Source organism: Symphalangus syndactylus, chromosome 17 (genome assembly GCF_028878055.3).
Source record: "Symphalangus syndactylus isolate Jambi chromosome 17, NHGRI_mSymSyn1-v2.1_pri, whole genome shotgun sequence".
NCBI classification, from domain to species: Eukaryota; Metazoa; Chordata; class Mammalia; order Primates; family Hylobatidae; genus Symphalangus; species Symphalangus syndactylus.
This window is the reverse complement of record NC_072439.2, coordinates 96,002,913-96,019,604: the sequence shown is the minus strand read 5'-3', so window position 1 is coordinate 96,019,604 and position 16,692 is coordinate 96,002,913. Positions and strand designations below refer to the sequence as shown.

At 53.9% G+C, this 16,692-nt stretch overlaps 1 protein-coding gene and 1 long non-coding RNA gene across 2 annotated transcripts in view; one reads left to right on the top strand and one right to left on the bottom strand.

Moving 5' to 3' along the window:
• Nucleotides 1–16,692, top strand: part of GP5 (glycoprotein V platelet) — a 229,586-nt gene that overhangs the window by 111,133 nt on the left and 101,761 nt on the right. The gene's annotated exons all lie outside the window — the stretch shown is intronic.
• Nucleotides 5,628–7,064, bottom strand: LOC134733351 (uncharacterized). Its single transcript, XR_010116806.1, has 3 exons — nucleotides 6,971–7,064; nucleotides 6,632–6,869; nucleotides 5,628–6,303 (listed from the first exon to the last, which is right to left on the bottom strand). It is a non-coding gene; the product is annotated as an uncharacterized lncRNA (long non-coding RNA).

Sequence of the window (16,692 nt, the reverse complement as noted above, 5' to 3'; positions counted from 1 at the left end):
CCAAGAAACTGTGAGATGATAGATGTTTGTTGCTTTAAGCTGCCGCATTTGGGGGCCATCGTGATGCAGCAACAGATCACTCATGCCCTCCTGGACTATGCAGTTGGGAGAAGCGAGGGCCTGCTGGGGAAAGTCACTTTCCCAATTTCACAAAGGACAAGTGAGTGCTTGAAATTAACTCAAATATTTTGACTTCTTGTCTAGTGCTCTTTCCACTACATCAGACTTCCTCTCACTCCCATTTCCCACAAATAAACCAGAAGAATTGAATTTGGCAAACCTCTGCCTGCTTGTGAGCGCAGATTTTTCTGGTATGAGCGGGATGGACATAGCAGGGGATGCAGTGATGACAGAGAATTGGTGGGGACAGAGGGCCATTTAAGGGGCTGTTTGAGAGTATAACAACCTCCACATCTGCCCTCCTCCCCAGGGCTTGCTTTTTGGCTGATATGGGAAGTTCAACCCACGCATATGAATTCTGAATTTAATACAGAACTTACCACCCAGAAATGACTGGGTGAAGTAAGTGTAATTTGCCTGTGTTTATTTTTTTATTATGAACTTAAGCAAAGTTTATGGAAAAAAGGAACCCGATGATCACGAAATGTAGCTATTTCATCTCTCCAAGCTCTCTTTGTGAGTGCTCTTTGCACAGCTGTAATGGCCTGTGCAGACTCTGTAGTGTTTGCCTTCCTCCCTCCGCAAGTGTTCTGTTGTGCCCCGGGCGGGCCCTGTGCGGCTGGGAGCTCAGAGCCCACTGTGTCTGGCTCTCCCAGACCACCCTCCTGTTCACTCCATCCCCTGCTGCTGTCCGCTCCTGCTTCCCTGACCCCTTGGCTCTGCCCCAGCTCCTCTCCCACCCAAGCCTTCTTGCCTGGCTCACGCGTTGCAGCACAGCTGCATGTTCAGGCGTAGCATCTTGACACTCCCTCAGCTCCATGTTGGGCTTGTCCCCGGCTCCGCATGCGGCAGAGGCAGTAGGCACACTCCTGTGCTCTTCTGAGCTCTGGAGGCTGCAAAGCCTCGTTGTTGATGTGGGGCCTGAGATGTCACTGCTTGCGACAATTTAACTTCCGTGGTCACTCAGGCCACTCTGTTTCTTAGCGTGTCTTCCTCTGGTCTCTCCCACCCTGCCTGAATCACAGAAGCAGAGGGCTCGTTAGAATGCGGGTGCCGGGCCCTCACCCAGTCCTTCTGAATCTGGAGAAGGGGCTGGGAATCTGCATTTTTACAACATCCCCAGGTAATGCTGGTACCCAATACAACGGGAGAATGACGGCTCTGCTGTTGCCCCTTGTTTACAACTTGGAGCTTTGAATGGCCTGGTGTTTTAGAAAATCGTGGAGAGACTGTCAAGAGCAACCTCGATTCTCTGAGCCTAAGCCCTCAGCTGGACTGACCTTGCCTTCACCTCCATTTTCTCCTGGCCACCTGCCTCCTTCTCTTCCCATGACCTCTTTTCACCTATGGCAACGGCAGGTCAGAAAAAGTCAGGATGTCATTCTCATTGGTCTGCTCAGCTTCCCTGGAAGCCCAGGGAATGGCTTCTGAGGGAGGCACTGGCAATTATTGGCCAAAATGAGGGCTAAGAATTTCTGACTGGCCTCTAAGAGTTGGTTTTATGTGTACTGTGCATGGAGGATGGATCACATGGGTGTGGGGTGGTGGTCTATGCCATGGGTGGGCTTTGGAGGAGGCTCCTGGTGGGTGGGCCTTGCAGAGTCCTCTCCTGCATCCGCCCACCCTATCATGGGGGCAGTTCCCCAGGGCTTCCAATTCAGTGTTTCCTCCCAAATAGAGGAAACCCTTCCTGACTAGCCCGGGGTTTCCAAACTATCCCTCACTCCTCGGTCGTGGGGGGCAGGACCCCATCCTGGACCTCAGAGTACCTCCATAGGATGCCTCCATAGGGTGAGGAGTTCCGGATAGATGGCCTGGGAAGTCCTTTCCAGTCTGAGGCTTTGTGTTATTTGCTGCAGATAGAGGTCTCTCAGTGCCACCAAGATCCCACCCTGGACATGACCTCCTCTCCTCCCAGGGTGGCCGGACCTACAGTGTTGTGACATGATCCAATCCCCTTGTGAGTGGAGACTAAAACAGGACTCCAGTCCCAGAGTCCTGGGAAACCCAACGAGGCTGAAGCATCAATCAATCCAACACAGGGAGGCAGGTTGGAGGGGCTTAGAGTGCCATGGGCTGCAGGCATGTCTGCTGACCTCTGCACGCTCACACTCCCACTCCCAGTGCCCTCCGAGCGAGGTGGTGGCAGCCAAGCAGCAGCTAGCTCCTGGCTTTGTAGCTTTGCTTTGAGGCCTGGGATGCCTACATTCTCCCCAAAGCAGTTCCCCTAACTGCCTGCCCCCTGAGAAACAGCCCCAACCCTTACAGAATCCAGGGGTGGATGCACAGTGGAAGATGTGATGGGAGTCTAAGCAAAGCCACAGAGAGACACAGGCTGCAACCCCCAACCCTGACAGCTGTTCTTCCCCGCATGACGGACCGACACAGCCTCAGCCTGGAAATGCCCTCCTGGGTGTCATCTGGTGACTTCTACCACTCACATTTTGGGTCCTAAGGGATGTTAGTCAAGAGAGCAATTATTGTTCACAGCGCAGGATGACCTATCCTTGGTGCACCTTGTCATGGGCCCATCTCCTCTCCTGCCAGTCACCGAGATGCCTTGGCTCCCTTGGCAAGCCCTAACCTGTCAGTCCTCCACACAGGCACCCCAGAGAGGAGGCTGCCTTGGGCAGAGGAACTGAGACCCTCATCTCCTTCACCTCTGCCCTTGGGCCCCATGAGTGAGACAGGCTGAAGCCTCCTCAGATTCTGGGGCCTTTGGTTCAGGGGCAGGAGCTATTCCATTCATTTGATACTGACTTCCATAGCTGGGGACTGAGCCCATAAATCCTGACCCAGACACATGACAGCAATGGCCAGTGGAACAGGGTGGATGCAAAAAGTTGCCGTGAATGGGAGAGAGCAGCCAGGGTATGGAGTGGACAGCAAAGGCTGACCTTTTCCCTCAAAAGAAAGATGATCCAAAGGTGTCACCTTCACAAACGTGGTTAGGGCTGCAATAGAAAAGAAGCTTCTAGTCCTTCTGGTCCCTGACCCTGGGCAGGTCAAGCAATATCTCTAGGCCTCAGTTTCCCTGTTGGTAAAATGTCCGGATATACTGATTGATTGACAGTAAGGGTTGCTCACAATTTGTGTTCTATGTTTTATATCTCTTCTGTAAGTTTCTAGTTTCCCAAAGGGTATGTTTGGGGGAAGAGTAGCTGAGAAGACAGAAAGTGCAGTCCTTGAAGGCAGGTGCGAGGGGAGCGTGCACAGGAAGGTATTTCCCAGGATTAGAGAATTATTTTCTCCATTCTGAAGATGGGGAAATAGCTTCAGGGAAGCTGAGCAAGCCCAGGACTGCAGTGTGGCTGAGCTGGGTTTTGGACTGCACTTTCTGTTGCACTTTCTGTTGCTCTTTCTGTTGCTCTTTCTGTAGAACTGTCCCTGCCTTTCTCCTTCCAGCTCCATTTGTCAGAGTCCCTCCACCCTCTAAGTCCCTCTCAGTGACATGTCCATGTGGCCTTCCCTGGCCCCCCAAGCAGAATTGATTGCTCCCCACAATGCCCGATGGCGCCTTGTCTCCCCTGCTCTTGCCTCCTTGACTTCTCCTTGGACCAGAGACAGCCCACCTGTCCCAGTGGCCTGGGAGCCCCTCGAAGGCTGGGACTTCCACTTCTGAAGTCTTTCTCTCCTGGCCCTGCCACAAGGAATGGCAAAGAGTAGGCATCTGGGAACAAGTGTGAAATTGAGGTTACCCAGAGGGTCCTTCTGCTTCAACATGTGGGGTCCTCATATCTGTCGCCTCCCTTTTGGCCTTAGAGGTGTGACTGTCTGTGTAACCCCCAGCCCAGCCCCTAGAATAGTCCTGTATGTTGAAGCCCATGCCCCAGTGTAGATGGGCGGCTGGGAGGGAACTCCTTCTGTTAATTATGCCTTAAAGGGCACTCTCTATGAGGGGCTTCTAGACTAGGCAGGAGAGTGGGGATCCTGGATCCCCTGCCCCTTCCTAGAGAGAGGAGGTTGCTGAGTCCCCACCTCTAGCCCTCTGAGCTGTCTTGGCTGTGACCTCCCCATCTTTCCATGACCCGTTTTCACCGACAGCAATGGGAGGTCAGAAGAAGCCCATATGTCATTCTCATGGTCCGTCCACCTTTTGTTAGGAGCCCAGTGAGGACAAGAACCAAGTATGACTTATGTCTGCTCTGACTCCTAGCTCTGTGTGCGGGGCATGGAAAGGAATCAAAGAAGGATTTTTGGAGCTAAATAGAATGTTTTATTACTATTTGGCCCAGGATTGTTAGACTTAAATGATGGCCAAACATCAGAAGGACCTTCGAGCTCAAGCAATGAGCCCAGCCCCGTGTTGGGCATGAGTCTATCTGAGGGTCAAGGATGAGATTTGCTCAAGGCCGCATGGAGCTGTCTGCCTACGTTCACTCTGTGGTCTGCGCCTTCTCTCTTCACAGGGCAGACCGTGCACGGCAGGCCAGGTGGTCTCAGGGAGTGGCAACCCAGGGGCAGTGGAAATAGCGTAGGCTTTGGAGTCAAAAAGACCTGAGTTTGAATATGGCTCCACATATTCGCATGTGTTGCCTTGGCAATGACTTCGTCTTTCTGGGTTTCACTTATTTTATAAAAGGGGAATAATGTCCACCTTGAAGTCTGCTGTCATGTTTAAAAGGAGGTAATGTTGGGGCAGGCGCAGTGGCTCACACCTATAATCCCAGCACTTTGGGAGGTCCAGGTGGGTGGATCACCAGGTCAGGAGTTCAAGACCAGCCTGACCAACATGGCAAAACCCCGTCTCTACTAAAAATACAAAAATTAGCTAGGCGTGGTGGCACACACCTGTATTCCCAGCTATTCTGGAGGCTGAGGCAGGAGAATCGCTTGAACCCGGGAGACAGAGGTGGCAGTGAGCGGAGACCGCGCCACTGCACTTCAGCCTGGGCAACAGAATGAGACTCCGTCTTAAAAAAAAAAAAAAAAAAAAAAGGAGGTAATGTTTGCAGACGGCCTGACTGCACAGTAGCTACTCAAGAAGTAGCGTAGCCCCAGGCATTCCCCTACCCTGTTGGCGAGGACAAAGGGATACATTTTTGTCCCCGTGGGGCCTAAGAAGGAGTTCATTCCCTAGTGTTCCTCAACTGTAATTACATCCATGTGCCACCAGTTTCCCCTTCTCTGAGGTTGCCCAGGTGATAAAGGGGGATTGGCTGCGGGAGGTTGGCCTTTCTTCCCTGCTGTGCTGCTGGGGCCAAGAGGGGCCACACAGAAACCTGCTCAAGGTCTTCTTTGGCAGAATCTAGCTCCCTGGGTCCTCACCCTGCCAGCGGTGTGACCTGGGAAGCTGCTTCTCCTCTCTGAGCCTCAGAGTCCCCCTGAAATTTCACAGGATAATGACCTGCCTTGTCTGCAGCTTGGGGCTGTTGCAAAGACCCAGGAAAGCATTTTACGCACAGCAGAGTCCTGTGCAAACGCCGGCAGTCATCACAGTTTTCTTGTAAGCACCATTATTTTTCTTAAAGAAACTTCAAGAAGTAAAAGAGCCTTATACTATATCTTGCAAAACAATTTTTTTTTAGCAGCAGAAAAAAAAAATGGAGGAGAGGTTAAAAAGAAAAAAAAGATTTGAGCCAACAGCTTCAGGTCCCTTGTCAGCCAACTAGAGGCAAGAAGTGAGTAACAGAGGTTTGTTTCCAAGGGAGCCTGTATGAGCCAAGAAGAGCTGTTGCCAACCCAGCCAGGGCCTGAGGCCAAGGCCTCATGGGGGGCCAGCTGCCCGTTCACCCTTCCAGACCTCATTTCTCCTACTGCATGTTAGACCAGGGTGCTGGAGTCAGGGTGCCAGAGGGCCTCGGGGCCTGGCTTCTCCAGGCTGGATCTGCTTCTTTTCCTCCTCCGTGGAAGAGTCTCGAGGGAGGATGGGAAGGAGAGAATCCAAACCCCTTGCTGGGTGTATGTTTCTGAGGCTTAACCAGAGTCTGTCCAGTGACTGCCCAGCTGTAAATCAGGGCTGGAAGGATGGTGGTGGGGACAGGGAGGAGACTGGGGAGTGTCTGGGGAAGGGCTCGGAGCCTTTGGGGAGGACCTGGGCGGTTAGGATGGGGGCAGGAGAGGTCCCTTCTCTTGCTTTCTCTGCCTGCCGCAGAGCTGGCTCACTGACCGGGTGGCTTCTGTCCCCTTTCCTTGTTTCTTGCCTTTCTCAGCTGCCTCCCAGCTCAGGCTCCACAGCTCTCCCTGAAACACAGGCACAGGCCTTGGCACAGCCTCCCTTCCCCTCTTCCCCTCCTTGCCCTCCCCAGTGGGCCATCCAGGCCTGGGCTGGCTCTCGGGAGGCTGGCGCTCCCTGGGCTGCCTGTGGGTGATGCAGGGAGCGCTGCTCTTCCTGGCTTGGGCTTCTGTGCCTTCCTCATGTTGCGGGGTGGGTGGGGACTGTGGCAGTGGGCATGCTGCCGAGTTGGGAAGTCCTGAAAGCTGCCCAAAGCCCAGTTAGAAAGGAACGAGGGGGCGGACTTGGCCAGAAACCTTGCCGGGCAGCCGCCGTCAGCAGCCACTGAAACCTTACCTGGCCCAGCCTGTGGCGCTGACTGATGAATGGGAGGCCAGCCAGGAAGGGGCTTCCTCCTGCCAGATGCTCCATGAGCACCGGCCAGTGGCTTTGACTGACGTGTCATTCCTTTTCACCAAGTGTTAAAAGATGAAGGAAGCTGGTGGAAAGACCTGGCTCCAGGACAGGAGGGCAGATGGCAGGCTGGGCACGTGTTCCTTCCTTGGCCTGATATGGTCACACCGTTCACCTATGCCTGGAGAGAAAAGGTCGGAGTCTCAGCCCTAGAGTCAGCCCCTCCAACCCCCTTATTTTACAGACTGGGAAACTGAGGCCTGGCAAGGGGAAGGGACTCACCCAGTGACTTCATGGCTCTCAGCCCTGTGCCACTTCTCTCACCCTCTGCTGCCTGTCACTGAACCAAGCAAGCCCAGACTGCCCAATGGATCAATGGATCAAAGGTTTGAAAATTAGCTGATTGGAGCCAGGGCTGCATTTCTCAAAGAAAAAAAGATATTTCATGATCATGCCAGAGGGCCTTGGGGCCTGGCTTCTCCACTTCCCAGTTCCCAAGGGTCCCCTTCCCTTCCCTTCCCTTCCCTTCCCTTCCCTTCCCTCTCTTTTCCTCTTCTCTTCTCTTCTCTTCTCTTCTCTTCTCTTCTCTTCTCTTCTCTTCTCTTCTCTTCTCTTCTCTTCTGTTTTCTCTTCTCTTCTCTTCTCTTCTCTTCTCTTCTCTTCTCTTCTCTTCTCTTTTTTTTGAGACAGAGTCTCACTCTGTTACCCAGGCTGGAGTGCAATGGCAGGATCTCGGCTCTCTGCAACCTCTGCCTCCCAGGTTCAAGGGATTCTCCTGCCTCAGCCTCCAGAGTAGCTGGGATCACAGGCACCTGCCACCATACCCGCTATTTTTTTTTTTTTTTTTTGTATTTTTAATAGAGATGGGGTTTCACCATGTTGGCCAGGCTGGTCTCTAACTCCCGACCTCAAGTGATCTGCTCACCTCGGCCTCCCAAAGTGCTGGGATTACAGGCGTGAGCCACCGCGCCCGGCCAGGCCATTCTTTTCTAAGGCGTGAGTCAGGCTGGGCATTTATTGGAAAGGATTTTCTTATTCCAGTTAATTTCCAGATGCTGAAATTTCAGGTAAAATAATAAGGGGCAAGTTCTGGGCTATCAGTGAGTGAATGAGTGTGTGTGTGTGTGTGTGTGATCACACGGGTGTGTGCTCAGACTCATCGGGGTGGGAATCTTTTGGGTCAGAAAGGGACCTCATGGGCCTCTACTTTCAGGATGAGCTGGCTGTTCTGGCTTCTCGGCCTCCTCCTCTCTCTGTAGCTGAGTGAACGTATTCTCCAGAACCTCTGTTTTCCTGGCGGCATCTCCAGTGGGGAGCAGAAAGAAGAGTGGAGTCCGGAAGACCTGGGGAGGGGTCTGAGAGGGCATTTGAAACGGGGGTTTCATGTGGTGGAAGGGGGAAGCGGAAAGACCATGGTGTTACTACTATTGCAGTTGCCAATGACACCCCACCCCCACCCTATCCCCACCCCACCCCTGCCACTCTGCTGTGGCCCTTTTCATTTATCACTTATTCTGCAACAGCCTCTACACTAGGGTCCGCACCGACGGCCTTCCCCCTTCAGCCCCAGGTTCCCTGGACTCCCCTTGCTAGCGTGATCTTGGGCCTAACAGATATTTCAGGCTTGTCTTTCACCGCGCCCTTGGCTTTTTGTTGCGATGAAACACTAACCATTCTGCAAACCTTCTCCTGGCCTCCTGGCCTCCGTGTTTCCCTTGCCAGCCTCTGCAGCCTTGGCTTGGCTCATGCTGTCCACTTCCTCCTTCCTCTCCAGCCACATGAATCTCCTTTCAGTGCTTGGACCAAGCAAGCTCATTCCCACCTCTGCCCCGCACCATGGAAGATGTAATAGGAGTCTGGCGTTTCTCTGCCTGATGCCCCTTCCCACTAGTGACCACCCCCCACCTCATCCTGCCTAGCTCCCACCTCTCTGTGCAGCTGAACTTCCCGTCTGCTCCCTTAGCTCCCTGCCACTCTCTCCTTTCATCTGCATGTCTCCCTTCACAGAATGTAAAACTGAAGTTTGAAATTGTCAGTAATTTCTCCTTCTTCGCATGACAATGAACTCCTTGAGGGCAAGGCTAGTCCTCATTCACTGTAGGCCTACCAGTATTTAGCCTTTAGCAAGCACTTAATAAAACATCTCTTGAGTAAAACTGATCTCTTTCTTCCTGGCCTGAGAGTCCCTAAGAGGCAGGACCCACCTCTGCATCACCAGGCTATCCTCCACAGTACCCATCTCACAGGCTGTCCATAAATGCTTAGAAAATTGAATTTCAGTGATGCCACAACTGGGGAGAGTCATCAACAGTGTTTTCTATCGCTAAACACCTCCCTGCTTGCAAAAAGCTTCCAGGCTGTCTTGGGTAGCAACCATTCTTGGTTTTCAAAGGTGAAAAGCAATTTGCCACAAGCAGAGAATGACAAATACTCAGGATGGAAGAAGAAGAAGGGAGGGAAGCAATTACGGGAGGTGGGAGGGAGGGGAGAGCAGGCTGTGAACCCTCTCTCTTGAGTGAGAAGGAAACCAAAGAAAGGTTCTTCTCAGAAAATCCCATTTGCTCTTTAAGGGACCAGGAAACCACTTTTGTCCTCTTTTCCCTGTGAAGTCTCAGGATCTGTGAGCACAAAGCCTGGAGATGCCGGCAGGGACCTTGTGAGTCGCCAGAGGGAGAAGCTTGCATGGTTCAAAATGTAAGGTTTAACAGTATCTCCACCAATATTCATCACCCCCATGCACTCTGGGCCTTTGGCAATTAAACATGAAATTCTCTTTTGGTCATTCAACTATATTTGTTGAGCCCCTACTGGTGCCTGCTTTCCTGGTACTTAAATTTTCAGGTAAGGAGGCAGATGAAACACACACACAAACAAACAGGAAGACATCAGAGAGTGCTCTACAGAAAATTAGCATGAGGCAGGGATGCAGAGAGAGCTCAGTCAGGAAAGGCCTCCTGGAGGAGGCAACATCTGAGCGGAGGTGGAGATGCTCCGAGGAGCTGGCTGCAGAGACAGGAAGAGCATCCCAGGCAGAGGGCGCAGCACTGGCTCAAAGGTCTGAAGAGGGAGGAGAGAGAGGACCACGTCAGGTGGGTCCCAGAGGCAGCAGGTATGAGATTGGGCTTACCTCCTCCAACCTGTCATTCAGGTGGCATGGAGCTTGGTGAAAAGAGAATGGGGACTCTGGAGACGTGGCTCTAGATCTAGTTCTGCCACTGATTGGTCCCAGGACAGGCCTTGGGCACGATGCCCTCCTGCTCTTGTTTTCCAGGTCCTCTGAGATACTGTCCTTCACTTCTTCCAGGTGACATCTGAGCACCTGCAGCCCTTCCCATGCATATCCACTGTGGTTCAGATGAAAACAGGATGAAATGTAACCTGGTCTGATGACATTAATTTGCCTGAAGGAGCCCAGCACCCTGTCACTTAGAGCTGCATTTTCCTGGGGGCCTGGGCTGGGCCCCCTTTTAAGATGAAGGCTGCTGCTCCTCCACCCTCCTGACACTTGGTTGCTGGTTTTCCTCACACCTGCAGCCAGTCCACAGCTGGCCACCTGCTGGCTTAGCTCCAGGCTGATGGGGTGGCTGGATAGGCAGGGAGCTGCACGCAGCCTTGCAGTTCCAGCCTCAAGAGTCGACGGCAGCCTCCCTAGGCACGGGCCACTGCCTGGCACCTTCCTCCCGTCCTGCCTCGGGTGGCCAGGGTGTGGATTTTGGCCGGTGAATGCCATGCATCAAACTCGTGTGTGGCAGCTGGGGGACCACCCAGCCCTGAGCAATCGGCCCACCGCATTTCAGGGTGGGTTGTTTTCTTGCACGGCCTTGTTTTTCCTGGCACTGCAAAGGCCACATGCTAACTTCGTGGCAGTAAGTGTGAGGCGCCTCCGTGGGCTCTTAGCGAGGGTAAAGAGATGCTTTTTTTTTTGCATACGCAGAAAGTTATGTGGGAACAGAACCATGTATAACCCATTAAACTGCCTGTCCTGATGGACGCCCAGGCCGCTCCTACATGTGGATAATGTGTACAAGATGTGTAGCGCTTGGGGCGGCACCAGCAGCACGCTCTGGCCAAGCACTTATGTTCTAAATAACCCTCTTAGGCAGCGCTTGCTAATTAATACCAGGGATAACCTCACAGCCCACGGTGAACAGAGAAGCCTGGAATCTTCAGGAAGTGGGAGGATGCTCTGATATCCTTAACTCGTGATCTCCTTTCCAGAATCACCTCCCCACCACCATGTGTGTCCAATCTAGCACGGACACTTCTAGTGACCGGAGGTGTGCCGGCCAAGGACTCAGTCCGTCCTCTGTTGGAAAGTTCCTATAGTAGTCAAAATCTGCCCTCCATAGATGTTGCTCTAGGGCCCTCATCAGACCCTTTGGGGTCAGATCGGGTCCAGTCCCTTCTTATAGGACTGCCCTTGGCTATTGGAAGATAGTTCTTGCCATCAGGGTTGAACCACCTGACATGGTTCTCCTGCGGCTGGTTTTGACCCCCTTCCCCATTCTGTCCAAGCTCCATTTACTTTCCTAGAAAATGGTTCCCTCGGTTTGCTCTGAGTAGCCCAGAGGGAGAGCGGGACAGGAGAGTGCCTCGTTTCCTCTGAGAGGTGGGCGGGTCTCTCCATTAAGTAAGAGAATGAGAGGTGAGTTCCAGGCCCCCTACAGTTCCCTCCTGGGGCTCTGCTCTGGGTCACCCACTTGTCCTGCCCTCAGGTGGGCAGACACCAACTCTGTCAACCACAACGGGCCTGGCTGGGCTGCTCGTTGGGCCTCCAGGGATGCCTGAGGACAGCTCCAATCTGCAGGCCAGTGACTTACACCCTCCCTGGCCTTCATTTCTCCTCATATGTGAAATTGAATTATGAAACCAGGTCAATAAGATTTTACGAAACCCTAGTAGGGAGAGGCTGGGTGCGGTGGCTCATGCCTGTAATCCCAGCACTTTAGGAGGCCGAGGCGGGCAGATACCTGAGGTCAGGAGTTCGAGACCAGCCTGGCAAACGTGGTGAAACGCTGTCTCTACAAAAATACAAAAAATTAGCTGGGCATGGTGGCGGGTGCCTGTAATCCTAGCTACTTGGGAGGCTGAGGCAGGAGAATCATTTGAACTTGGGAGGGGGAGGTTGCAGTGAGCCAAGATCACACCATTGCACTCCAGCCTGGGAGACAAAGTGAGACTCCGTCTCAAAAAAAAAAAAAAAAAAAAAAAAAGTAGGGAGAAGTCCTCGTAGGAGTATCATGCCTTGGGTGCTCTCACAGCTGCCTGACACTATAAGACTGAACAACTAGGAAGGTGCACCACGGAGGTTACTGCCCCATGGCACAGCTGAAGAAACAGGCTCAGGGGATGAAATGACTCACCATGGTCCCACGGGTTGTGGCAGCACCACCCAGGAACTGGAACCCAGTGCTGTTTTGAGGCCAAATCAGTGCTTTTCCCATGCCCTTGAGCAGCTCAGCCTCGTTGAGGGGGAAAGGATGAGACATGCTGAGGGTGCACCCACCAAACACTGCCTCTGTGTGTCCTGGGGCACAGGCTGGCACGGCTCAGAGCTCAGGCTGCGTGCCTGCTCCCCTCGAGGCTGTACTGTTTAGTTGATGAAGCCACAGGCGAGGGAGAGAGAGCAGCATCATGGCCCCCCCTGCTGCAGCTCTCTGGCCTGGATACCAGGGACGGGGTGTGCCCACCCAGCCTGGGCCTGGAGGGGGCTGAGCCAGGGCGGCGGGTGACTGCTCGGCCACACTCCTCAGTGCCCGGAAGCCCGAGGGCACGAGGACTGGCTGCCTTCCCAGAAAACACAGATCACTGTCTGCCTGTTCTGTCCTTGAGCTCAGGCCCAGCTCTGTCCCATGACAGGATCCGGGCGGCGGGTGGTGGGTGGCAGGCCCTCCCCTCTATCCCAGGGAAGAGAGCAGGCTCCAAGGCCTGGGAGAGCCTCCAAGCCAGGGTCTCCAAGCCAGGCCTCTGGGGCCTGTCCCCAGGACCTGGGGCTCCCCGGGGGCCGCTTGTGGCTGCATTCAGTGCAGGAGGCCAGTCTCTGGAGAGCTCAAAGGAAGGACTTTGTTTTCAGGGAAGAAGACAGGGCAAGGGTCACCTCCCCCTCCTTAACGAGTGACTGGCTCCAAAATGGCTTCTCTCCAATTGGTCTTTGCCAGGGCAGGGGTGACAGAGTCTGCTTTCAAGGGGGCAGCCTGAAGACCTCTGCGGGTTCTGTTGACAGGGCAGGAGCCGTGCCTCGCCACCCCCACCCAAGCATCTGAGCTGCCCCGGGCCTCTGCACAGCTTGTCTCTGATGGAGGTAGCTCCAGGATGAGAACTGCTGAACCCCGGATCCGGCCACAAAGCACAGAGCGCCTTTTCCTCCTGTAGAGCAGTGGTGTCAGGCCTGCGGTTGGAAGGGAAGGCTGATCCTGAGATGGGTGGAGCTTGAAGAAGCAGGATGAACCGGCAGGAAAGGAGCCAGCCAGTCAACACGCTTTTAATCAGGCACCCTGGGGCACTCGGCTCTAGCGACCCAGGGCAAAGAAATGAAGCAGTCCTCTTCTCAAGGTGGTGTCAGGCTTGTGTGAGGGGTGGGAGCGGAAAGGGGTGGGCAATGGGTGAGAAGGCGGCCATTTCTTCCTCTATGCCAGTTTTCAAAGTGGTGCCCTGGGCCCGGCACGGTGGCTCACGCCTGTAATTCCAGCACTTTGGGAGGCCGAGGTGGGTGGATCATCTGAGGTCAGGAGCTCGAGACCACCCTGGCCAACATGGTGAAACCCCGTCTCACTAAAAATACAAAAAAATGAGCCGGGTGTGGTGGTGGGTGCCTGTAATCCCAGCTACTCAGGAGTCTGAGGGAGGAGAATCGCTTGAACCCCAGAGATGCAGCTTGCAGTGAGCCAAGATCGCACCATTGCACTCTAGCCTGGGCCACAAGAGTGAAGCTCCATCTCAACAAAACAAAACAAAACAAAGCCAAAAACAAAAACAAAGTGGTGCCCCCGAAGAAACCTACAAGAAGTCAAATGAAAGGCCCTGCTTCCAGTCCCAGACCTGCCATAGCCTGATGGCCAGAGATGGACTCAGTGCTCTTATCTGTGAAATGGGTGTTAGAACCGTGTCTCCTGAAAAGCCACCAAGTGGCTGGGGGAACTGGATGTGGGCGGGCTTTTTCAGCTGTGGGGGGCTTTACGATGAGATGGAGGTGTGACCCTCTAGCAGGCCTGGTGGAGGCGCTCTGTCCTGGTGCCGGGAAGAGCTTCCTTCCCCACTAGGAGGAGCAGTCGGCACTGCCAGGGATGGATTCTCAGCGTGGCTGGATGGGAGGGCAAAGCCGGCTCGTGTTCCCCCTCTTCCCACCCTCCCCCATCCCAGCAAGACCTTCCCCGTCCCCGGAGCTGGCAGGATTTCAGAGGGCCTGGCTGCCAGGAAGGGTGGGGCTGCCAGACATGGCCGAGCCGCAGGGTGACCCGGCCAGTCCCGGAAACTCTCCAAACCTTGGACCTCAGCCGCACATCCGGCAATGCTGAGGGGTGGCGGCAGGGCCCGCCGGGGGCCTGAGGGCGTGTGGGATGCCTCTAAGGTCAGGTCACTGGAGATTTCCAATATGAGAAAGGAAGAGCTGCGTTTTATCCTATGTGAGGATCAGAAGGCTTCTCAGGGTTGACAGAAGTAGTGGGGCAGCCTTCCCAAGTGCTTTCCTACTCCCAGGTGCCACCATAGGACTGAACGTGTATCCTAGACTCATTAATTCAACAAGAAACAGCCCAAACTTGTTGAAGAGTGTTCACTATGTGCCGGGCACCATGCTAAGCTTGTTACTTACACAAATCTTTCAAGAACTCAATGAGATGAGAATATTATGCCCATTTCATAGATGAGAAAACTGAGGCTCGGGGGACAAGAATCACTTGCCCAAGGTCACGTAAACACTAATCGTAGGAGTCCGGATTCACACCCAGGCAGGGTGGGTGATTCCAGACTTTATGTCCTTAACTTTCCTGGAAGGCAGGACCCATAGTTTACTCAACCCTGCAGAATGCATAGTAGCCAGTGAAGATGTATTGAACGGGGCCTGCTGCATTTTTAGAGGCCTGACTTTCTCCTGTTATAGACTGATGAAAGGACATGAAATGCGTGCCAGAGGCCAGGTGCGGTGGCTCACGCTTGGGAGGCCGAGGCGGGCAGATCACGAGGTCAGGAGATCGAGACCACGGTGAAACCCCGTCTCTACTAAAAAAAAATACAAAAAAATTAGCCGGGCATGGTGGCGGGCGCCTGTAGTCCCAGCTACTCGGAGAGGCTGAGGCAGGAGAATGGCGTGAACCCGGGAGGCGGAGCTTGCAGTGAGCCGAGATTGTGCCACTGCACTCCAGCCTGGGCGACAGAGCGAGACTCCATCTCAAAAAAAAAAGAAATGCGTGCCAGAACTTAGCTCAGTGGCTGGCACGTAGCAGAAGCCAAGGTGCAACTTTCCTCCCTCCTACCTGGTGCACCTGTGCTCCTGAATAACACTGTCAGCTTCTCCTTGGGTCCCTGTTTGGGTAAAGCTATTAAAAGTCCCAGTCAGGCCCGGGTGCAGTGGAAGGCCGACGCGGGTGGATCACCTGAGGTCAGGAGTTCGAGATCAGCCTGGCCAACATGGCGAAACCCTGTCTCTACTAAAAGTACAAAAATCAGCCAGTCATGGTGGTGCGTGCTAGTAATCCCAGCTACTCGGGAGGCTGAGGCAGGAGAATCCCTTGAACCCAGGGGTTAGAGGTTGCAGTGAGCCGAGATCACGCCACTGCACTCCAGCCTGGGCAACAGAGCAAGACTCCCACCTAAAAAAAAAAAAAAAAAAAAAAGAGAGAGAGAGAAAAGTCCCAGTCAGACCCCATCAGCCCGAGGAAGTGAGAGGCCTTAGGGGTGGGTGGGAGAGGAGAAGGCAGAGTCTGTGGCTCTCTCCCCTGCATCCCAGATAGCCTGGGTTTGGGAGTGGAGAGGAAAGACACTTGCTTCCTTTGATGACGTCACTGAGGAAGCCCCTCCTCTCCTGCCTCGATGGAGGTGACGCGGACCTGGAAGCTTGGCCCGCTCAGAGCCCTGAAAGGCTGAGTCACACGGTCTGGCCCATGGACGTGAGAGGCACCGACACTGCGTCATAGCGTCGGAGGAGGCCAGGCCCGGTGGGGCCTTGTGCAGCTGAGCGTGAGAGGAAAGGGGCTTGTGGGAGGACAGCTGGGGCCGGCTCCAGGCCCCCTGGTCCCCACACAGAGCCGAGGCTGCACTTGGGCGGCCTCCTCACGCACAGGCCAACACAGACCTGATCTTCCTTCCTGGAACTTCCTTCCTGGCCCTGCCTCTCTGACCCTCAGTGCAGTGGTCGAGATTGAACTGTCCCATACTTCTGTCATTCTAACCCTCTCTGGACTGGGCCTCAACAAGTTCACTCTGACATGGAGACAGGCAGAGTCCAGGTAGAAAACATAATTCGTTCTAGAGACCTTAATAGAGGGAAACTGCTTGGAAAGGTACTGAAAGATGAAAGTGCAAATATGGGGAAAGGTGACCTACAGAGCACAGGACAGGGAGATGCCACCATTCCTGGGCTGCGGACGGAGAGAGGAGGTGGTGTTTTCAGAACCCAGTGAGAGCTAAAACCGTGGGCGAGATTCCCTGGCTGGGACCCCGGAGGAGGAGCAGTCAGATAAAGGGAGAGAGCTTCCTCCCTCTCCCTCCTCACAGTCTCCTGGCAGTGGGAGATGGGGACCTTGGCACATGTAGCTTGCAGGGCTAGGTCCCCTGTGACGAAAGAGAACAGAGGGAGGGTACGGCATGGATCTGAGGCCAAACAAGCACAGGAGCTACCTAATCGTCCGCTAGTCAGACCTTCACAAAAGACCTGAGGCAGGAGAATTGCTTGAACCTGGGGGTGGAGGTTGCAGTGAGCCAAAATTTCACCACTTCACTCCAGTCTGGGCAACAGAGTGAGACTCCAGTCTCAAAAAAAAAAAAAAAAAAAAAAAAGAAAAAGAAAA